At 41.3% G+C, this 24504-nt stretch overlaps 1 pseudogene across 1 annotated transcript; it reads right to left on the bottom strand.

Annotated features, from left to right (window-relative positions):
• Window positions 1-200: 200 nt before the first annotated feature.
• Window positions 201-19236, bottom strand: LOC309623895 (large ribosomal subunit protein eL42 pseudogene; annotated as a pseudogene). Its single transcript has one exon. The product of its transcript is annotated as a large ribosomal subunit protein eL42 pseudogene (transcript).
• Between the last annotated feature and the right edge of the window lie 5268 nt (window positions 19237-24504).

The following is a 24504-nucleotide window of genomic DNA, read 5'->3' as shown; positions in this document are numbered from 1 at the left end:
AGTGGTTAAGGCTCAGCACTTCCACTGGAGGGGACATGGGTTCAATCCCTGGTCAAGGAACTAAGATCCCACATGCCACAAGGTGCAGCCAAAAAAAAAAAAAGAAAGAAAGCAGAAACTCAAAGGGCAGACAGAATGGGAGAGGAGTGCAGTAATAAAATGTTAGTAATTAACATTTAGCCCAGAAAAAGCTAAAACCTAAAATGGCAAAACTGGAAAGCAGGCTGATTCAGGCTGCAAAGATCTGGTACCTCTGAGAGCAGGGGTGCATGTAGAACTCCAAACAGAACTGGCTGAAAGACTGAATGAGAAAAGGTTGGGACCAGTTCCGCTCTCATTCCCTAGCAGAAAACTCTGAGGAGAAGTTGAGCTAGACAGACTCTGGACTCAGCAAAATTCACCTCCATCATAGACAAGGACCATGCTAAAAACTGACAAGTCAGCAAAATTCTGCAAATTGCAAGATGAGCCCTGGACACTTTCTGCATCTGAGTTTGAGAACATCGGCAGCCACCGTCTACCCCTCAGACAGGCAAGTGCAGGACATCCCCTTTGGGAGAACGAGCAGCTCCAAAGAAATCATCTACTATTTGTAATATAAAATACTTTCCTCCAATGCCTTGTAATTTTTTAGCTAGCTTCATATTAAGAGTGAGGATTAAAAAGTTGATATGGGGACTTCTCTGGTGGTCCAGTGGTAAAGAATCTGTCTTCCAATGCAGGGGACGTGGGTTCAATCCCTGATTGGGGAACTAAGATCCCACGTGCTGCAGGCCAACTAAGCCCACTGGCCACAATTACTGAGCTTGTGCACCTCAATGAGAGAGCCCGCAGGCTGCAAACTACAGAGCCCATGAGCTCTGGAACCCGTGCACCACAACTAGAGAGAGAAGCCTGCGTGCCACAACTAGAGAGAAGCCTGCGCACCACAACGAAGAGTCCGCACCACATCAATAGATCCCGAGTACCACAACTAAGACCTGATGCAGCCAAAAAAAAAAAGTTGATTGGAAGCTCTCTGTACTGAAAAGAAAAAGAAAAGAAAGAAGTGAAAAGAAAAGTAAAGAGGCTCTGAGGAAACATAGGCAATACTTAGAATTAGAAGAAACAGAAAAAAGAAGCAAAAAAAAGTATAATTATCTTCAGAGTTATAAGAGAAGACAGCACATACATTAAACAAAAACAGGAGACAATTCAAAAAGGAACAACTGAAGAACAAAAATAATCTCTTGGAAAATAAAAACATGATGGTAAAAAGAAAATTTTCCTTGATGAGGTGAAAGATAATGGAAGAAAGGGGAGTGACGACAAAGAAGGTATAAATGAGAGCTAATTCCTCATCTTCTGTAGTAAAAAATCAGTAGATGATATCCAAATCTGAAAAACCAATAATAACATCAGCATGTTGTAGTAATACAGAGGTGAATATCAGAAGAAGCAAACAAAAGAGTTGAAAACGGTTGTGTTTGGGAGTTGGAATCAAGTGTGAGGCAGGGACTACTCCATCTGGTCATAAGTCTTTTAGAACCATTTGACTTTTAAGCATTGCATATGTATTACTTCAACAAAAATAAAGTGAAAACTATATATGTATACATATACCTGTGTGTGCATGCATATGAATCACATAGGATAAAATGAGAAGATCCAACATATGTCTAAAATATCATTTCAGAAGGAGAAATAGAGAAAACATGAGAGATACAACATTTTTAAAGATATTGGCTAAGAACTTTGCATTTTTAAAGAAATACATGCTGTTCAGATTAAGGAAGCCCTTCAAGTCTCAAGCTGTGCCTGCTTGATGAAACTGTTATGTAGGTTAAATGAGCTAATACTTATGACGGGATTAGAAGGAGCTCTGTCACAGAATAAGCTCTCAGTATATGTCAGTATCACTATTTCTTAATATGCAATTGAGACAACATTCCAGGATCCTCAGGGTCCTGGAAGAAGAATTGAGGGGTCCACATGCCCTAGCAAACTGTAATGCCTTAAAAGGCACCACAAAAGCTTTATTTGGTTTTACTGATATGCATCTAGCTACCCAAGTCTGATAATTCAGTTTTGCAGGTGTAATAACATCAGTAGGTACCATTTATTGAACGCCAACTGTGTGTGACTCCCTGTATTTTACATGCAGCATCTTATTTAACCCTCGTGACAATCCTACGCAATGGGCACTATCAGGACGCCCATTTTACAGATGAGGAACCCAAGGCATAGGGAGGTTGATTAACCTCCCCCGAAAGATAGAGAATAGCAGACCCAGGGTTTGAATCCAAGTATTCCCAGCTCCAAAGTTAACTTCTCTAGAAAAGGGTTTCTCAACCTCAGCACTACTGGCACCCTGAGCTGGATAATGCTTTGCTGTGGGGCTGTCCTGTGCATTGTAGGATGTTGAGCAGCACCCCTGGCCCTGAACCACTAACTCCCCCATCCAATCATGACAACTAAAATGTCTTCAGACGTTACCAAATATCCACTGAAGGTGAACAATCCCCTGGTTAAGAGCCACTGCTCTGGATCATCTTCCTGTATCCCCAGACTAGAGGCTACAGCCGTCTCCTTAAATCAGCAGAACAGAGGTCAGGAAATGGGCTCAGGGGTCAGGATGACAGGCTCTGTTGTCTACACGGGGCTCTGAGTCTCTCCACACCTCAGTCTTCTCCACTTTAAAATGAAAGTGGATTGGATGTGAGCTGAGGATTCTATCACCTCTGAAATCACATGATCCCCATACAACCTGGAAATATTTTTGAGTGTGGTGATCCAAAAGTGGTATGTTTCTACCACTCAGAATGGCCATCATCAAAAAGTCTACAAATAATAAATGCTGGAGAGGGTGTGGAGAGAAAGGGAACCCTCCTACACTATTGGTGGGAATGTAAATTGGTACAGCCATTATGGAGAACAGTATGGAGGTTCCTTAAAAACTAAAAATAGAATTACCATATGATCCAGCAATCCCACTCCTCCGCATATATCCAGAAAAGAAAAAAACTCTAATTCGAAAAGATACATGCACCCCAATGTTCATAGCAGCACTATGTACAATGTCCAAGACATGGAAGCAACCTAAATGTCCATTGACAGATGAGTGGATAAAGAAGATGTGGTATATATGTACAATGGAATATTACTCAGCCATAAAAAAGAATGAAATAATGCCATTTGCAGCAACATGGATGGACCTAGAGATTACCATACTAAGTGAAGTAAATCAGGCAAAGACAAATATCATATGATATCACTTATATGTGGAATCTTAAAAAGTGATATTAATGAATTTATTTACAAAATGGAATCAGACTCACAGATATAGAAAACAAATTTATGGTTACAGAAAGGGAAAGGTAGGAGGGAGAGATAAATTAGGAGTTTGGGATTAACAGATATACACCACTATATATAAAATAGATAAATAACAAGGACCTACTGTATACCACAGGGAACTATATTCAAAATCTTATAATAACCTATAATGGAAAAGAATCTGAAAAAGAATATAAATATAACTGAATCACTTTGCTGTACACCTGACACTAACACAATGTTGTAAATCAACTGTACTTCAATTTAAAAATAGTGGTATGTTTCTGAGGCACAAATTGCAGCTGCCTACTCTACCGTGCCCCCTGGTTTGAGCGACTCATTAAAATGGCCCCATAATGGGAGCCCCCGGAAGGAATGGCCAGTGAAGTCAGAGCAGCTTGTTTATCCTCTCATTTGTAGTCCAGTCAATTGGCCATGTATCTGTTCCATGACACTCTACCAATTTACTCAATATGCTGCGGCATCCAGAGGGACACAGAGCAATAAACAGTATTGCAACACGTGATTATTCTCTGAGGGAGCACAGAATTACTAGAGAGTTCTAAAATAGAACCATTCTCCTCTGCCTGAAATGAGTAGATATCTTATTTTTAAAGAACATGAGTTCTTTTGAAAAAATTAAATTGTTTTCTAAAATAAAATCTAAATTTACCTGTTTTTCAGCAGAACTTTGAGATTCTCAAAGAATGAAAATGCAGGGTCCACTTACACAGTATCTAATATCTGTTCAGCACTTTTAAACCTATGACCATGTTTTAGTACCTACTTCTTATTTTCACAACACTGTGAGTTCAATATCGATTTTGCAACTATTATCATTCTTAGATGAAGAGAGTTAGGCACAGACCGCTAATTGCCACAGATTACATGACAGAATAGTGCTGAGGTCCTTCCATCTCAGGGTTCTCATTTCAGTGGTGTCCATTACCCAACAAAGAACACATGTTGACCTGAAACGGCAACTTCTCCACACATTCCATGGTGGTCTGGTCCCCATTCATTTTATGTCAAGTTTTGAGGCTCTGCAACTCAACAGAGACAGGGGAAAATAAAAGGCTTGGGAAAAGTTCAAAAGCAATGGACTCCATTTGAATTAGAAAAATGGAACCTAACAGAGGAAACTTGGAAAAAAAGAGGAATGGGGAAGACAAGGCAGAATATAATTGTTCATATAAAATCAGAATTTTAAAAAAATCCAGCTAGAATTGATCAAATTTAGACCTGAATTAAAGCAATGAAAACTTGAAAGTTTGCATATAAGGTCCCATTAAGCCCCCCTGCGGAGTTGCACATGCAGGATCCTGGGGAGAATCACAGGGCAAGGTAGAAGTAGGAGACAGCTGATGACAGATGATGATCTCCAATCCTTGTTTAAAGCTTCCCAAATCATTACCCTCCACCCTCTCATCTCTGCTAAGTTACTCTCTGTACAGGGCTTTGGCAGGGAATCTGGCCCGCAGTTTTCATTTTGCCCTAGTGGACATTGGAAATAACCTGTTGCAATTAAAAAAAAGTCAGGATTGGAAATCAGGAGACCTAGTCCTAGACCCACTTCCACTACTGACCAGCTTGATGACCCTTGACAAGGCTCTAAACCCCTGGGGGCAGCGATTCTCCCTTGTGGAAAGACTGTATTGAACTAGCGGAACTTTAAGGTCACTTTTTGCCTTGAACTTCAATAAGCCAGTCCAGATGAAGAGAAAATAATTAAATCCCTGAAGCTTAACTGAGATCCCTAGAATCTCTAGCTTTCCTTTTCTCCCCGTTTCTGTCCAAGCAGTGCCTTCAGTTCCCATTTCCCCATTAAAATAGAGTAGAGCTGATTCCAGCATTTGTACTTTGTCAGAAAGCATTTTATACCAACCTGTTGTCTCCCGTTAAATTTATATAACAAGTCTCTGAGTCTACAGCAGCCCAGATGAATGGAGTTGCAGCCAAAGCCAAGAGGAGAGATTTAATGTGTAACAGGAATGTCCTTTCAGCTCTTGCTAAGCCTTGCCCTGTGGATAACCTGGCTAGAGGCATTTCAGAAAGTCTGGGAGGTTGGGTCAAAAGAGGAAATGTGGAGGCTTGCCTCCTCCACCACGCACCCTCCCCACCTCCGCCTTTCCCTTCTCTTCATCCCATTTCTTCCCAGAGGGAGGCCCAGGAGGATAGCACGTGTGGGCAGAGGTCTGGGGGTCTTCTTGCCATTGGACCCTGAGCCTGCAAAGTACATCATCCCTGGGGTCCACACATTTGGGAGACTCTGCACACCTCTCAACACACACAGGAGCCAATCGTGTGTAGAATGTTCCATTGCAGACAAGTAAAAACTGCGGCAAGGTAGGTCTGACATACTATACCTAAGAGTTATTGGGGCTTCATGATAACTAGGAATAAACAATAAGAAGTCCATTGGTCTGGTTTGTGAATGAAACCTATTGCCTGCTATAACAGTAAGCAAAGGATGTTGCAGCCATCGAGCCATTACAGCCTTCCCGATGGTGAGCCCCTAGGGAACTCAGGGTGAAATCAGGACGCCCAGCATCTAAAGCAGTCAGCAGCTGCAGCCACCCCCATTAGTGCACCCTGAGGAGACTCAGGATGAGAAAGCACAGGATACTGGCCCCAGGGAGCTGAGGTGCATATCAAAGGAATGATTTCAGTGAGCCCAGACTCTTGCATCTTCCCATACACAGAAAAGCGCTAAATTCCTTAACTTGAGATGTCTGGTTTTCCTTAATTAGCAGTAACCTTTCGATGTTCCGACCACCTGGTCTTCGTTGCAGAAACTCCTGTGTATCCTGGCTCCCCCTCTTACCTCTTTGGAGCGGTCCCTCAGAGTGATCTGAGATGCTGGGTCCCAGGCTTAAGTCCTCAGTTGTGTCTGCCAAATAAAACACAATTCTCAACTTTTAGGTTGTGCATTTTTTTTCCAAGTCGACACAGTTGTGTCTGGGGGCTTTTCACTTTGCTGGCCCCTGGTTTCTCCGGGTGACAGTCTTCCCTGCTCTTCTGTACTATTGAATTCTAGTACCTTGCTCGCACTCACTCTCACATCCCCAACACACTCAGGGAATTTAACTCTGTGCAACAAGAGTTTCATTCTCTTGGAAATCTGTGTCTCCTGCTCCATGAGATTTCCTGGGTTCTGTCCCAGACCCCCAGTTTCACCCTTCACGTGCCCAGATTACCAGAACTCTGCCTTCACGTCCTTCCTCTTCATCCTTTTACCTGTAGCATCCTTAATCACCACCTCGGGTAAGGTCTCCACCACCAGCACAGTGAGTGTGGGCTTTGACTAGTAGATAAATGAAAAGGAAATAAGGAAGCTCAAGAAAGGGAGAGAAACAAAGTCTCCAAACATTCAGAGATGCAGAGGGCTTATCTTCTTTGATCTTCTCAAGGCCGCTCCACTTTGACATCTCTTATTTTTCTTCTGAATACAGTGGCTAGAAGTAAACTGAGAAAATATGTAAAATAAAAACACATGAATAAGTACCAAGAACATGAAACTGGGACTCCAACTCTAGAATCTGATGATTCCTTGGAAAATTGTTTCTAACAGATGTTCCTTTGAGATCCAGAAGGTCAGACACACCAAGACATTTAAAGCACCTCTCGCTGTGTATGAAATGTTCATCCCCATAGGGAGGGGAGAAGAAGATGCAAGTTACAGCCCAGATCAAGGTAGATTGATCTGCAGGAAAACCAGGAAGCCGGAAAAAAAGAGAAGGGAGCTGAAATTTCAGGAAGGAGCTTTCTTCACTAAAAAGTCAAGTAATCAAATCCAGCTTAACAACACATATGTCCACAGATGCTACAGGCTGTGATCAGAAAATTTTAAATAACCAGCAAACAAGACTTCCTTCAAACATGGGTTTCTTCCTCCTGCTAGAAATAGAATAGTCAGTGCATCTACTCTTACAGTAGGAGAGGAGGGGGAAAAATAAAGGAAGAAAAAGTGAATATCCAAGAAAACATCCGCATGCTGTGATGCCTTAAAATAAAGCAAAAATATTGACTCTGTGTATTAATCGAGGAGGAACAACCACATGCAATTTCCCAAATAAGAAGTAGTTATGGTTACTGCACTTTGGAAAGCAGGAGTGGAGGGAAGTGTCACTTTAAATAACTGCAATTTAAGCAAAACAACAGCTTAATAAAGTGCCAGCAGCTCCCTCACAGTTTAAAAACAGATGGGCTTTGCTACTCAAGAAGAAAGAATTTTTCGACATACTGAGATTTGGAGAGTCTGTCATCGCCCTTTACTGAATCATTAAAACTCTGAAAAGCAGAAATAATGATACAATTTCCATTTCACTTCAGAAACTTTGGTGCTGTATGTTTCATGCGGTCAACAGTATAAAACCATCATCGTTTTCACATTATTATACAGAGAACAGTTATATATTTGCAAACTTTGAATAGGATTTTAGCTAAAGTATTTTTTTTACAATCTTTTCATCTTTTTTTTAAAAAAAAACGTAATCTCAAGACTTTATTGTCTTTGGAATGAAACAAGATACGAAGCTGAGAACTGGATCACTTGGTCCTTTCTCTTCTTATGTCTTCCCAGTTCAGAATGCTTGCATCTCTTAATAGCCAGCATTCGCTTAGACCTGCAGTTGGGCTCAATGTATTCAAGCCTCAGCACAATCTCCTTGGTAATTGTAGGCTTTTTCTGGAAAATCAGTTCAGTCTGTCCACCGTAGCCACTCTGCTTCTTGTTATAATGCTGCTTTCCCTGGGCACACAGAAAGTCCTTGCCTTTCCTGTTCTGGGGGATTGGTGCTTGCCATACTTCTTACAGAAAGTCTGACGGGTTTTAGGAACGTTCACCATGTTTACGTGAACACTGTTGTCATGGAAAAAAGGCTTTTTATTTTTTTCTGATCGAATATTCAGGATACTAACAAAATAGCTAATATTTCAACATCAGACCTATGAATACTATGTGTGTGTGTGCACGCACAAACGTGCGCCCACATGTGTATGCATGAGTGTGTGTGTGTGTGTGTGTGTGTGTGTGTGTATTTCAGCTATGCAAGGTATAGATTTCCTTCCTGCCACAGAGAGGGTGGGCATCTCCTTCCAGGATGTCCAGAATTTTTCTAGTTTTAGCCATGGAAAGTTCCAGTTTCCTGAGAAATTCCTCTATCCTAAGCAAACCAGGACTGTTATATACCCTAGTCACAGGAGACTTTACCTCAGTGCTGTCAGATGCTACTATAAATTGCTGTAGAGTCTTTTTTCCTTTCTTTTTCAACTTTATTGAAATATAATTGATACATAATATTATGTAAGTTTAAAGTGTACAACATGTTGCTTTGATACATTTATATACTGCAATGTGATCACCACCATAGTGTTAGCTAATACGTACCTCTATCACATCACATAATTGCCATTTCTTTTTTTTTTTTCCTGTGATGAGAACATTTAAGATCGACTCTCTTAGTAACTTTCAAGTATGTGGTACAGTATTTCTATCTATAATCACAAAGCTGTGCATGAGATCCCCAGAACTTACTCGTTTTCTAAAGGGAAGTTTGCACTTTTTGACCAACATCTCCCTGTTTCTGCCATCCGCTAGCCTCTGGTAACCACCATTCAATTCTGTTTCTATGAGTTTGGCTTTTTTATATTCCACATATAAACAAAATCATACAGTATTTGTCTTTCTCTGTCTGATTTATTTCACTCAGCATAATGTCCTCTAAGACCACCCATACTGCCCTCAAAATATTAAAACTGGAACTGCCATATGATCCAGCAATCCCACTTCTGGGTACATATCCAAAGGAAATGAAAACAGGGTATCTGAGGTCCCTGCACTCCCCTGTTTATCTTTTGTGATAATCATAGCAAAGAGCCTTTTTCTTGATGGAAGGGTCTGGCGCCTTAAGGAAGCTGTGAGAACCCATTTCAACCCTGATCCTAATGTAAGAAGCTTGGCATCTGCCTTAGTTTCCATTTGGAGCTGGAAACCAAATCACTGGAGAAGGAATATGTAGTTTGTAAAACCTGTGCTGCAAACAAACCTAGGAGTTACCAAGACTTCCAAGGGTTCTTTCATCACAAGCCCTGCAGGATATTTAAGAGGAAGGACTACAACATTCCCTCAACAATGTGGAAGCAGCCCTGGCCGGTTCAGGAGACCTAGGTTCTTAACCTGGTGCTGCCCTGACTAGCTGTGTAAACTTGAGTAAGTCTCTTCACCTACATGGTTGACTAACCAACTGGTTGACCAGTCAGCTGGAGGGCTGGGCTGGGGGTTCTCTTCCCAGATGTCTGACTCTCATTGTTACCCCTTGCCAGTTACATGACATTAACCCTGCCCCTCTCTAATAATCTCCATATGCTCGTGTGTCCCAGCGATCAGGCAACTTGAGGCAAAGATATAGACCTTCAGTAGGACATGTTTCTTCAGGCTACCAGTAAGTTTCCGTAGGGATGATAAGGTTAGGGAACAACAGTTTTCTAGAACATTCACTCCTCTAATAATCAGGATTAACATTTCTCCCCAAATTCTGAAACCAGTTAGAATTTCTACCATATGGAAGCAAGTTACTAAATGACACTACACTTTGTCTTTAATTACTAGTGAAAAGAGAACAATATGGCATCATTTAATCGAAACAATAGAAAGGACAGCTTTAAGTGATAGAAGAACTATGCTGGGGTTTTAACCTTTAAATAGAGAGATCATACATAGCTTTATCATAATGTTGTATACTTCTTCCCATTACAATCTGATTCTCATTTGGGGGTTATTAAACCCATCATGGCATTTTATTTAAAAAGTAAGCTCTTATCACACCAATATAGAAATAAGAAGACAACACTGTTTTCATTGCAGCTCAGTGTCAATGTTGCAGATCCCAAGGCAACAAAGCTTTGTCCCAGAACAAATTTGTCTCCCTCACTTTTGCTTTGTGACATTGGAAGGAGCCATCAACAAGCCCAATACTTTCTATGTTCACACTTCTTGTGTTAAAGGCGGAGTAGGTCAGTAAAAATTAATTAAAAGACCTACTTAAGCAGAAAAGAGAAATTTACTGAGCAATTTCCCACTTCTTGGTGAAAACCTCATCCCAGGCAATAGTTTCTCCTGAGCAAGTGGCCTTATTTCTGATTTAACAGTGGGGTATTTCTTAGCTTCCGCATCCCATCTGCATCCATTTTCACAATGACTGAACAAATGCAATTAGCTTGCAGTGAGCCAAGTAATGGTTTTCTTAAAGGATTGGGAACACTTTCTTAGACTCTAATATGCATGGGCATCTGCCCCGGCTCCTTTCAGCCAGGCTCCCATTCGTAGCAACCACACGTCTTTCCCTAGTGCACCAAGGCAAAAGCTTTGCTGCAAGAAAACAATACCAGGGGATTGAAGAGCCAGCTGAGGGTGTGGATGGGGAGAAGCAGGGCCTTACTGCCATTCTTAGCTGGTAAAATCTACACAGAAAGAAAGAAAACTAACACTCATGGCACGCCTACTGAATGCCGGTCATTGCACTTATGCTTTTACAAGCATTATGCCAGAGGTCTAGAACGTCGGTTCCATCAGACCAGAGATCTCATCTGCCTTACCCACTACTGTATCCCCAGTACACATGAGAGGCACTCAAAGAATATTTGTTAGGGGCAGCAACCTGAAGACCCCTAGGAGTCATCTCCACCCTTGTATTTGGTAGAATCCAATGTAAATATCGTCTCACTGTCGGTGGTCCGGGAAACCAGCTGGCTTCTCAGCAGTCATCACACCTAGGAATCCTCTGAAAGCTCGAAGGTAGTAACTCCAAGACTTTCAGAGTTAAAAGAACTTGGAAACATTTTCATGGATACCTTGGATTCACTGTTCAATGCAGAGGCCATAGTGAATAGTGTCTGAATGACCACATGTGGATAAAAATATTTGAATGAGACAATCTACTCTTGAAAGGGGCTCTCCACCTTCACTGATTAAATTAGCTAACACTGTTCTCTAAAGTTACTGGTCATCCAGTATTCTTCAGCTGTATTTCTTCAATATTTGTCTTCAATAATAAATACTTGAGAGTCTGCTATGTGTATGTTACACACTCTACCAGGCACGGTGGGTTTTACAAACTGAAACAGACATGGCTGCAGTTGACCAACTGGCCAGCATTAAGACTCCTGCATGCCAGCCCACTGGTAACTAAATTTCATCAAATCTAAGATATGTTAAATGTACAAAACATCTTGATTTCAGAGATGGTATAATGTGAAAAATGGTATTTTTACCTCTCCCTGCATTTAGTTCTGCTCTGTTCTTTCTTCTATCGCTGTTGTGTTACCACTGACCCACACATAGGAACGAAGAAATCTGAAAGTATATGATGGTTTAGGGTGGAAATGGGGCTCTTCTCATTGTAACAGATGTTGTAGTAAATAGACTACCCATTGAAATCTATTCCAAGCCTCAATGTCCTTCTATTACCACAATCTACTATATCACTTTCATCTGAATACACATTTTGCAAACACACAGAATTTAATCTAAATGGGAATTGACAGTAAAAATACATTTTTAGTGGCAAAGTAAAGTGATATAAGAATTGAAAAAAACTAGATTCTTATGCTTGTATACTCTTTGGTAGATCCATATTTAAATTCAACTGCCACTGATAAAAAAAGAATTCTAATTTTTTCATAATTAGTGCAAAACGATTTGGCAGGCTAAAATCTGCATGCTTCAAGTACTTTATTCTTGGTAGACATTTTCAATGAGTTCATATAACAGACATATCCTGAGTCTTATTCCAGAAACTGACACCAATATCTTATGTTTTTGTAGCCCAGAGGAACTTGCCCAAACAACTTACTTTTTAAAAAAAGAAATTAACAGTAATTTTCCTTAAAATCATTTCTCTTTCCAGTTCCTTTGGTGGAGAGGGTGAGTTTTCCATTACTAAGTAGAGTTTTCCATACAAATAAATCAAGACTTCCTAATCATCATGATTTCTAATGCTGAATCTTGAAGAATTTTTAGTATACAGAAACTTGATCAGCAAAGTAACCATAGTTCCCTGGAAATGTTCCATTCTGTAAATTTATCACAGCAAACACACTCAAACAGAAAAGCAAAAGCCATAAATATGAAGTCCCTGAACCAACAGCCTCCCAAAGGGAAAGGATGGGTGCTGGGTTTCATAGCACCTGACATGAATGGCTTTGAATGAATGGATGGATAGAAGGATGGATGAATGGATGGATGAATGGCTTGCATCACCACGTAAGAAGAAGCTATAATAAGCAAAGGATAATAGTTCCGGGACTATAGAGCATTAAAGAATAGCTACAAGAAACCAGGGAGGGGATCCGCTGGCTTAACAGGATGCATTATCTGAGATCAAGTTAGCTAAGATGGAGGTCGTTCTTTATTTCCAGAATGAGTCATGGATTTATTCTATCCCGTAGGGCTAGAGAGATTCTGCGTGTTCACACAGAGCAGGGAGGCAAACTCCAACAGAATATGGACAGGCTTTCTAAAGTGGGATATTTTAAGAGCTTCAGAGCCCACTTACTGCTCTGTTGGCTTCCCATTGTGGACTCTGCAAGACCCAAATAAAGTTCATGCAGGTTATTTAGAAAATTAGATGATTTCGTGTATCATTTCTTGGAGATTGCACAGTCCGTAGATGAATTGCAACAGGGGTAGATCCCAAATCCTTGAGTTCTCAGTCTGCACCCAGAGCTGGCTCTTCTAAAACATAATGCTTTCCTGAGTCTCTAGCAAGAAGGCCAAGGGTTTGACGGATGGACTCTTCTTGAGTTCTGAAAATAACTGATATGGTGGCCAAAGGTAAACAGGACAGTCATTTGACTCCGTACTTGTCATTTAGCCTCGTCACGTGTCCTAATCAAAGCAAGAGGGCAGAGTCTGATGTTGAACATTGCTGCCATCTGCTGCAGAACCCCTCCCTCACCCCCAGTGAGGGGTGGGAGGAGGACGCAGCCAGGAGCCACCTTGCTTTGACTAATTCTAAACCACAGCGGCTCAGCACCAGCAGAACTGCTGAGCTGGGTTTTACTTCACCTCAGGTGTCACTGACAACACTGTCAGTTGAGCAGGGATCGCTGCTGAACCTTTATTTCTGGCAATAAGGCGAGAAATAGCAAAGGCACAGCTGGATCTTATGATCACAGGTCGGGTTTGCAAGGCTTAGGGTTGGGGAGGGAGAGAGTCATCTTTTAATTCACTACCTGAACAGTCAGGCTGGAAGTCAAAATCTATAAAATCGAAGAGGGAATCCCATATTTTGTCTGCTCCCAGTTCTCAGATGGGGCTCTTCTTTCAAAAGAAAGAGCAGTGTTCTTTTAGATGAGTTAAATGAAACAGGTAACCCCGCCTGCCCCGAAAAGAAGTAAAAGTCATTGGATTTAAATAATTTAAATACAAATCCTGTCTTCTCTTAATAGCTTGTCTATAAACTTCTTGAGAGTAGGGACCTTGTCTTCCCCCTCTTTTATGTCCCACAGTACAATTTATGGTGCCACGCACAAGGCAGGGAGCGAATAAATCTTTTTGGAATGAATGAAAGAAATACAGACTCAACAGAGCTTAAATCTCCATCAGGCAGAAATGTGTAGGCCTGAAAGGAGACATAAAAAAAAACACACAGAATAAAAACTTCTGCAACTAGTATATTTGGAAGGAAATACTCCTAGTAGATAAAGCAAGGACTTAAGTGTAAGAGCACCCGGGGCAAATCCTGGCTCCACCACCTTCTGTGTGACCATCAGGAAATTATCCCATTTCTTTTTCAAACTTTTTTATTTTTTGCTTTTAAAGAAATTGAAGTATAGTTGATTTACAATAATTCGGGTGTACAGCAAAGTGATTCAACTATACGTACAGAAATTATCTTATTTCTTGAGCCTGAGTTACTGACTTTGCAGGGTTGTCATGAGCCTGTGAAGACATAAGTCAGATTATATCACCCCTCTGCCCCAAGACCTCCCTCCAGTGGCTTCCCATGTCATGCCAGGTAAAAGCCAAAGTCCTGACACGAACATTCTCCCTACTCTGGCCTCAACCTCGACTTTCTGTGGGAGAAGAGCTAAGATAGATCCTATATATTTTGTTGATTTCTTTCATTCATTTCCTGGTTTCCTCCTAGAACGTAAGCTCAGTGAGGGCTGAGAATTCGTAGACTTTATCCACAACACTTTGAATGGTACCTGGAACTCAATAAATATGTACTGGATGAATGGATGAGTTTCTAGCACAGTATCTGGCACATAGGAGCACTAAATGGAGATTTTCACCATGAGTCGGCCCTCTTGCTGCAGATGTGAAACCCGAGCATAAGGAGAACCAACTGTATTCTTTGCACTGGACCATTTTACACAAGGGACTAGAGCATCCGGAGATCTGGTATTCTCAGGGCTCCTGGAACCAACCCCCCACACAGATACCGAGGAACAACTGTATTCTTATTATCTAGGATCTCAGGAGGAACTAAAGCTATGTACTGTGTGCTTTACATTAGACACAAAAATCAGTCTTCTAAGAACAAAACCATAAACATATACAGTGAAATGTTTTTATATAATATTTTTAAGACCCCCCCCCAAAAGAAACCCAATAAAACGAATAGGAGACACAGACCACAGAGTAAAGAGCAGCTGCAAGAACCTTACAAGGTAGAAAGAGGTAAGTATCTGTGCTGGGAAGAGTTAATATACAAGAAAATGGAGTAAAGAAGGCAGAGAAGGAAGAGGCTCAGAGAGAGAGGAGAGAGAGACAGAGACTATTAATTACACATTTTTGCAACGCTGTCTCCACTTTTATAACTTTGAGATGCCAGTTTGAGGATTTAAAAAGCTCTATTTTCTTTCCTTGAAGAGATTTTCCCCAGCACATTGCCAGCGTGGCAACTGCATTGATTCCATTCAGTGGTTCCAAAGAGGCATACTTTCTCAGAGATTCAGAGTTTCAAACATTTCAAACATTTTTTCAGAGTTGCTAATATAAAAAAATCTCTTCATGATTGCACATCTGGAAAACCCAAATGAATCACAGGAAAATCTACTATGATAATAAAAGAATTTAGTAAGGTAGCAATTTTTTAACAAAGAAAAAGAAATACCCGTTATATATAATAAACAAAAAACTAGTGAGATATAAAAAAAGATCATATTTATGATAGTGAAAAAGAGAAGACATACATCTTTCAGGCATCAATCTTACAAAGGAGCGTCTGAAACCCATATGAAGAAAACCGTAAAACACTCCTGAAAAGACACAAAAATAGACAAACAAATGGGAGGACACTCCACTTTCCTGGGCTGGAAGACTTAAGATCAAAAAGGTATCAGTTCTTGCTAAGTCAATGTATGAATTTAATGTGATCTAAATTTTAAAATTTATCAATTTTTTCCCCCTCTGGGCCAGAGAGGTTGATTATAGAGCTCATTTGGAATAACAAGCAAGAAAGCATAACACCCTGGAAAATAAAAAGAATGAGAGAGAAGGGAGGGTGGGTAGACCTATCAGATATTAAAACACACTATAAAGCTTCTATAATTTAAGAGGTTTTGTATTGGTACTTGAATAGACAAACATGATACAGGATTTTTAAAAATCCAGAAACAAACTCACCTGAATATGAAAATTTCATATATAGTAAAAACTACATCTTAAGTCAGTAGGGAAAAGATGAACTTTTTCATAGGTGGTATTGAGATAACTGCATAACCATATGGAAAATTAAAACTTAAATCTTTACTCATGTTGTACACCAGGATACATTGCAAATGGTGTATGTTTAAATGTTTAAAAAAAAATAAGATACCAGAAGAAAATATGGGTGAATACTTTTTTAACCTTAGAGTGAGTAAAACTTTCCTACTTATGACTTGAAATCTAAAAGCATAAGCAAAATGATTAATTTGGTTATAAGAAAAACACTTTTTATGGCCAAAAAAAAAAGCATAAGCAAAGTAAAAAGACAAATGACACTAAGGGAAAAATTCATGCAGCAGACAGTTAATAAACCTAATTTATAAAGAGGTTCTACAAATAGAGAAGAAAAAACTCCACCAAAAAGTAATCTAGAAATATGAATAGATAGTTTATGGGAAAATAAATGCACTCACTCTTAAACAAATAAAAAGATGCTCAAGATTACTTTCAGTAAGGGAAATACAAATTAAAATTATTCTGAGACAGAGAAAGACAAATATCATATGATATCACTTATATGTGGAATCTAAAAAATGATAAAAATGAATTTATTTATAAAACAGAAACAGACTCACAGACATAGAGAACAGACTTATGTTTACCAAAGGGGAAGGGGCGGGGAGGGATAAATTAGGAGTTTGGGATTAGCAGATACAACTACTATATATAAAATAGATAAACAACAAGGTCCTACTGTATAGCACAGAGAACTATATTCAATTCAATATAAACTAAAATGGAAAAGGACCTGAAAAAGTATATCTATCTACCTATATATATAGGTAGATAGATACATCTGAATCACTTTGCTGTACACCAGAAATTAATACAACATTGTAAATCAACTTTACTTCAATTAAAAAAATTATTCTGCCATGCCATCAAATTGAAACACCTCAAATATGGTGAAATCCCTATGTTCATAATGATATATATAAAAAAATGCTTTCATTCTTCCCTCTGGAAGATGTCTGTGAACCAATTCATTAATGTGAAAATTCGTAAGCAAAGAGAAAGGATCAAGCATTTATCTTGCCTTCCTTAAGTGACTGTCCTTCAGTCTAGTCAAAGAGTTGATAAAGGGAACTTTTGCTTAACAGAACCATTCTAGCTAATGAATGAGGAATTATGGAATTTATATTTCACCATTTTGCAACCCCTAATGAATTAATGGATTGGCAAAAATCTAAAATTTGACACATGTGCTTCTCATTTACCCTATCTATCCCACTTCCGGATCTAACCCAATGATACACTGGCAAAGATTTGAAAACCCGTATTCAAAAGGCTATTCTTCACAGCACTACTTTTTTTTTAAATTTATTTTTGGGTGCGTTGGGTCTTCGTTGTTGCACACGGGCTTTCTCTAGTTGCAGTGAGCAGGGGCTACTCTTTGTTGCAGTGCGTGGGCTTCTCATTGCAGTGGCTTCTCGTTATGGAGCACGGGCCCTAGGTATGCAGGCTCAGTAGTTGTGGTGCGTGGGTTTAGTTGCTCCGCGGCATGTGGGGTCCTCCAAGACCAGGGACCGAACCCGGCACCCAAGTAGCAGCCTTGCCAAATAAACCAAATCTGAATCTGATTATCCATCTACCTATCACTTCATAGGAAAGACAGCAGACAGAGGGACAGGATAAATGTCACAAGGGGGAAAAATCAGCAAAATCTAGACTGCTGGAAACCCTACAGGATAAACACCCAGTCACGTCTGCAAGCCAGTGCAGGGAAAACCAAGGATGAAGACAGACATAAGAGAGTTGTTATCCAATGCCCTGCCGGGGCCCTGTTTGCATCGTGATTCAAACAAACAGATGGAGCAAAACCATAGAAATGTACAAGACAACCAGAAAAAGGGAAGCCCCGCCTGGGTATTTAACAAAATGAAGGCATTGCTATTACTTTTGTTTGGATGTGATGAAACATAATATATAACACACACTTTATTTTATTTTATTTTAAATAAAGTTGCTCTAAAACCAGCTTGTGTAGCAATCTACCCGGTATACTACCTTATTCTTTTTCCGTTCATCTCTAGCTTGCCTCCTGGCACCTGGGTCCACGTCCCGCCATCCTTTTCACGAAATAGGAACAGAGAAAGGTGCCTCCCATGGGTGTCTTTACCAACCAACCCCCAAGACTAAAGCTCCTTCAGTCAGAAAGAGATGCTGCTTCTTTTTATTCTTCACGAAGAGGAAAGCAGTTTCTCCCCCATCGACATCAAACAGGGAGGTTGGGAAAACCCATTTGCCTCCCAAGAACCTCCCTCAGAACCTCAGAAATGACTGCAGTTCTGGGGGGGTCCCACTTTTACAAACTGTCCCCTGTGCAAAGCCTTCCAGAAGGTGTGCTGGTCTTTAAGTGGGGATGGAAAGGACCTCTGCAATGACCTTCAGTCCTGCCCTTGGGGTCTGAGATTGCTGGACACAGGATGGTGGCCTGAGAGGGAAGGGGGAGGCCTCCGCAGCGGGGACAGCTGGGGATGGGGAGGCTGCCCCAATCCTGTCCCCTCCCCCATGACACGGAGAAGTCGCTGTTTGTGATCCGGACTCCTGTGCAGTCATACTTCCCGTTTCCACTTCTAATGCTGATCCTACATTGCCCTCCTTCACCTTTCCGTTTCCCCAGGGACACTGCTTCTCCCTAATCAGAGACTTTCCTGTCCCCGTCCCATCAGAGGAGGCGAGCATCACTGTTCGGGGCCGCTGCCCTGACCACGCTCCCTTCCTGTCGGCCCGGCCTGAGGCCCCAGGGATTCCAGAACATCTTTCCCCTTCCCCCGGCTTTTGCCTTCTCCCCAGTTTTTCCACTCTTCTCAGTGGCACAGTGTTATTGTGGAGAAAAGTGCTTTTCCAAAACGAATCTGTGCTAGGATATTATTGTTTAACAGCCTTTAGTGCTTTTGGAGAATTGTCTACCCCAGAGGCTGTTTCATCTGAGAAGGTGCCAGAAGAAACCAGTGGTGACGACTAAGATGACCCAACATGGGCACTTGCTTTTCGGTTCTACGCGGCGGGGAGGCTGGTGGTGCCCGGCTCGGGACCTCTTTACCATCCGGTAGGTGCCTCCACCTCCGGGCTGCTGAAAAAGGTTGACTGGTGTTATAGATTGAGTCGTGCCACCCCAAAAGTTCCTGTGTTGAAGTTCTAGCCCCCAGCACCTTATACTGTGACTTTATTCGAAATAGGGTCTGTGCTAATGAAGTCATGGGAAGTCATGGGAAGGGCTAATGAAGTCATGGGAAGGGTTCCAGCACCTTATTCTGTGACTTTATTCAAAATAGGGTCTGTGCCAATGAAGTCATGGGAAGGGCAGTTAACCCAATATGACTGGTGTCCTTATACAAAAGTCACATTTTATTTGGACACTTACAGGGGGAAGACAACATGAGGAGATACATGGAGAATATTCTTTTTCAAATTCTTTTCCATTACAGGTTGTTATAAGATATCGAATAGAGTTCCCTGTGCTACAGAGTAGGTCCTTGTTGTTTATCTATTTTACGTATAGTAGCATGCATCTGTTAATCCCAAACTCCTAATTTATCCCTCCCCTATCACCTTTCCCCTTTGGTAACCATAAGTTTGATTTCTGTATCTGTGAGTCTCTTTCTGTTTTGTAAATAAGTTCATTCGAATCATTTTTATAAATTTTTATTATGTTTTCATTTTTTTAACTCTTTATTTTATATTGGAGTATAGTTGATTAACAATGTTGTGTTAGTTTCAGGTGTACAACAAAGTGATTCAGTCATACATATACAGATATCTATTCTTTTTCAAATTCTTTTCCCAACTAGGTTATTACAGAATACTGAGCAGAGTTCCCTGTGCTATATAGTAGGTCCTTGTTGGTTATCCATTTTAAATATAGCAGTGTGAATCATTTTTTTAGATTCCACAATAAGTGACATCATATGATATTTGTCTTTCTCTTTCTGACTTACTTCACTTACTATGATTATCTCTAGGTCCATCCGCATTGCTGCAAATGGCATTATTTCATTCTTTTTTATGGCTGAGTAGTATTCCATTGTATATATGTACCACATCTTCTTTATCCATTCGTCCATCAATGGACATTTAGTTTGCTTCCATGTCTTGGCTATTGTAAATAGTGCTGCAATGAACATTAGAGATCTTGATTTTGGACTTCTGGCCTCCAGACTGTGAGTCAATAAATTTCTGTTGTTTAGGCTCCCCCCACCCCATCTGTAATACTTTGTCACTGCAGCCTGCGTGGACTAATACAGCTGGTAACGCACTACTGGCCCCATCTCCTGAGCGTTCTCCTTGTCCTAGTGGAAGTTGCTGCACCTCACCCCATGGCCAGTGACCAGTGACGAAACATGTTATCAAGGGCCGGCCTTCTTGCCTCTAAAGGGACCAACCGTGTGGTACGACTCCTGCTCCAGAGCTCCCTGTGGGATCAGGCTGAAGCTGGTCTCCAGTGGAGCCCACATTCTCACCTGGTTCCCCCCCCAAAACACATCTCCCCTACCCGTCCTCTCCTGACCCATCCTGCCCTTGTCCTGAGAGCACTTCCTCAATGAATCCTTTGCATAATGTCCCTGCTTCTGGGAGCCTGATGCAAGACACTCAGCATCTAAGTAAGAGAGTATCTGGGTGGGTGGTACCCACCACCCCTTCTCAGCACAGAGGCAGGTCCTACCCCATCTCCACATCTCCAGCTTGATATCCTTCCTCCCTGAAACCTCATGGCTCTGATAGCTGGGACCCTGGGGCACCCCAGAAATCCAACTCCATCAGGGAGACTCCAGGGACACCAAGTCCCCTCCCCTCCATTGAGCAGCATCGCAGAGCCCCAGGGAGACCAGCACATTTTATTCCTCTGTTGCCATGGCTCCTTCCCCATGTACCTGGCTTCTCAATGTATTTAATGTGCCACCGTGTTGGGGATGCCTGCGGATCATTACAGAGCCTATTCAAGTCCTTGTCAGTAGGCCTCCCAATGTGACAGACAGAAGAGGGGAAAAGAGAAAGAAAGGGAGGGAAATCTTACTGTTTTAAGATTCACTAAGGGAAAAAAATCCACCTGTTTTCCCACTAGATTTCACGTCGCTAATGGTTTCATCTCTCAGTTTTCTCTTGCAGTAATGAAAAGAAAGTATTTTCCCCTTCATTTTTCAGGCATTTTGGAGGAGAGGTAATATTTTTGGTTTTGTTTTTTGTTTTTTGGGTTTTTTTTTTTTACCTCTAATTGGGTTCCTCACTCTAATGACGGCCCAAAAAGCAAATAGGAAGGGACAGATTATGTAAATCACTTTCCCTTTGATCATGTTTCAGCGAGTCCAAGCCAACCCACACTTACGCATGGTTTCCATGTGCACGCAGAGCAGATGGTGCTAAGGGCGTAGGTTTGCACTCAGAAGCCTGCTCCCTGCTGAAAACTGCTGCTCCCACATGCTACAAAGCATCTCAAAGGCAAGGTAATTCCAGAGGAAAAGGAATTCAGAGTCATCCCCCCCACCCCCGACTTCCAGCCAGCTTTCCGATGCAAAGCTTCTGTAAAGTTGTCTCCAGAGATCAAATGTTTTTCTTTAAGAAAAAATTCCAGAATATTCAGGCAAAATTCTACCCTAAGTAGCCTATATTTTAAAATATAGCTGCAATAGCAGGTGAAGTAGTTAAGTCTTTCTTCTATTCAGGGTTTCTCCCACCTAGAGTTTCACATCTTCCTCTGGGTCATCCCAGAAGTGACACAATTCAAATTCGCCTTTCCTATTTCTTATTTTTTTAATGGGCATTGCTTTAATTTTTTGCTCCTAATTTAAAAATAGGATCAAAATATAGAGCAACAAAACTTAAAACAATGTTATTTTATCCCACTCATCTTTGTGAAGATATGCTATTTGCCTACTCATCCTAGATTGAAGATGGAAAGATGAGCGAGATGCAGAAGCTGTGCTCAAGAATTTTACAGTCAAATATTAAGGCAAGGGACTTTCCTCGTGGCACAGTGGTTAAGAATCCGCCTGCCAATGCCAGGGACACGGGTTAGAGCCCTGGTCTGAGAAGATTCCACGTGCCGTGGAGCAACTAAGCCTGTGCGCCACAACTACTGAGCCTGCAATGAAGACCCAATGCGGCCAAAAATAAATAAAATAAATTTTAAAATTTATTTTTAAAAAAATATTAAGGCAATAAAAAATACTCTTAAGTTGATCACAGGGCAGAATACAGTGCCTGTCATGAAGATTTTACACAGTGGTGCAGGGAAGGGAAAGCGTGATCCCACTGAGTTGTGGGTTTGGGAGAGTGCGCGGCTTAATAAATGTGATTTCAACGGTTAGAGATGGGAGGGGCATGGCATGGAAATGCAAAACTATTTTCCATAAAAGGAACAACATGTGTGTGCCAAGGCACAGAGGCAGGAAATCTCAGGCCATGTTCACTGCATGGAAACCAGCCCAGTGTGAGTTGATAAACAGTGAAGATAGTAAAGGCAGATCAGCTCCAGATCGTAAGGTCCTGTGAAGGCCTTGGGGGAGGAAGTCTGCTTAATGCTAAGAAACTAGAATCCATTATAAAGTTTTTGAACAAATGAGTGACTTGATCATAAGTGGTCTGTGTTCATTTCCTAGGGCTTCCGTAGCAAAGTACCACAGACTGGATGGATGGCTTAAACAAAAGAAATTTATCTTCTCACATTTCTGGAGGCTGGAAGTCCAAGATCAAGGTGGCAGCAGGGTTGGCTTCTCCCCTGGGCCTCACTCTAGCCCCAGATGGTCATCTTCTCTTAGGTTTCTTCACATGGTCTCCCCTGTGTGCACATCATCTCTGTGCCCTAATCTCCTCTTCCTACAAGGACACCAGTCATACTGGATTAGGGCCTACCTTAATGACCTCATCTTAACTTAATCACCTCTTTAAAGGCCCTGTCTCCAAATACAGTCGCATTCAGGGGTACTAGGGGTCGGGACTTCACCATATGAATGAGGGGTGGGGGGACACAATTCAGCCCATAATGTAGTGTATGTAAAAAATACCCTTAAAGAGGATGGAGGCAGAAAGAGCAAGAAGACAGTGGAGTCTGGGAGGCCGTTGGAGGCTGGCACCATGGGTCCAGGGAGAAACAATGAAGGGACAGGCATGAGGAGGTTTCATGAAGACGGATGCTTAGGACTTGGCACTGATGGATGCTGGAAATGTTGGGAGGGAAGGAATCAGAGATAGCTTCATGAAACTCCATGGGCCGGCTTGACATTGGCATGGACCTCTGTGTAAAATAGCTCGTCAGTAAACAGGAAGGAAGGGATGGAAGAGCGGGAGAGAAGATTTGGGCAGGGACTAGTGTGGGAGGCATATTTGCTTTTTTTTTCTGTAATTTTGAAAATTTATTTTATTGACATACAGTTGCTTTACGATGTTGTGTTAATTTCTGCTATACAGGAAAGTGATTCAGTTATACATATATATAGACATTCTTTTTCATATTCTTTTCTATTACGGTTTATCACAGGATATTGAATATAGTTTCCTGTGTTCTACAGTAGGACCTTGTTGTTTATCAAATTTGCTTTTAACAGTACTTTTGTATTGATTGGCTTTTTAAAAAAAATTACATGCCAATTCAAAAAATCAAACACAAAAATAAAAAACTGTGGAATTTCAAAGCCCTTCTGGGCTGGCTTTTTATATCACTGGACTTTCCCCCTGACTCCTGGGCATGTATGTTGGGGACATCATCCAAGAAAACAACCCAGGGAAGAAATTATACTAGTCAAAGGTAAGGTCAGCGGCTAGAAAGACAAGACGAAATTCACCAGAACCACAACAAAACGGTTATTTAGAGAGAGCAATTTGATGTAAGAAGGATTAACCTTGGACTCTTCCAAGGAGATTCAGTTACTCAAGTTCCACCCCTCTTCCTCCAAAAGTCTCATTACAAGGGAGTTTCAGGCTGTTGACATGATTGAAAGAGATGACACCTATAAAGTGCTGAGCACACCACCTGGTGCAGAGTAACTACCCAATATGTTAGCTATTATCAAGGCACTGATAGCATCCTAGCTGTTATGTATCCCATTTTGAAGAGCATCGTCTATGAGTCACGTGGACCAGAGGGATGCAGTGGTTCTTGGCTGATGCCTGACCATCTCCTTCCTTGCAGCTTCCCTCCTCGCCTGCCATCAGAATCCCAACTGTGTTCAGGGTCTGGAAGGCCTTGTGCTTCTGTGGACCAGGCTCTCTATAGTTCCAGGGAGAATCTTGATTGGCCTAAGCCAGTCACTGCCATTTTACTTTCCTTGTGGGTGATGGATTTAGGTTTGGAAAAGGGTTGCAGTCATGGTCAAGTGCAATGGGAGGAGGAATCTGCTGGGAAATACCTGGGAAATTATTTCCTGCTCTTACAAAGGGGTAGAGATGGTGTCATCTGTGTGGTGTGATGGGAATTGTAGCAGCTATCTTTGGACTATGAGGGAAGCCAGCCTAAAAGGACAAACCAAGCCACC

Source organism: Balaenoptera borealis (genome assembly GCF_965194805.1).
Source record: "Balaenoptera borealis genome assembly, chromosome: 2".
Classification (NCBI taxonomy): domain Eukaryota; kingdom Metazoa; phylum Chordata; class Mammalia; order Artiodactyla; family Balaenopteridae; genus Balaenoptera; species Balaenoptera borealis.
Note: the sequence above shows the minus strand (reverse complement) of the source record. Positions and strands in the feature narration are given on the sequence as shown.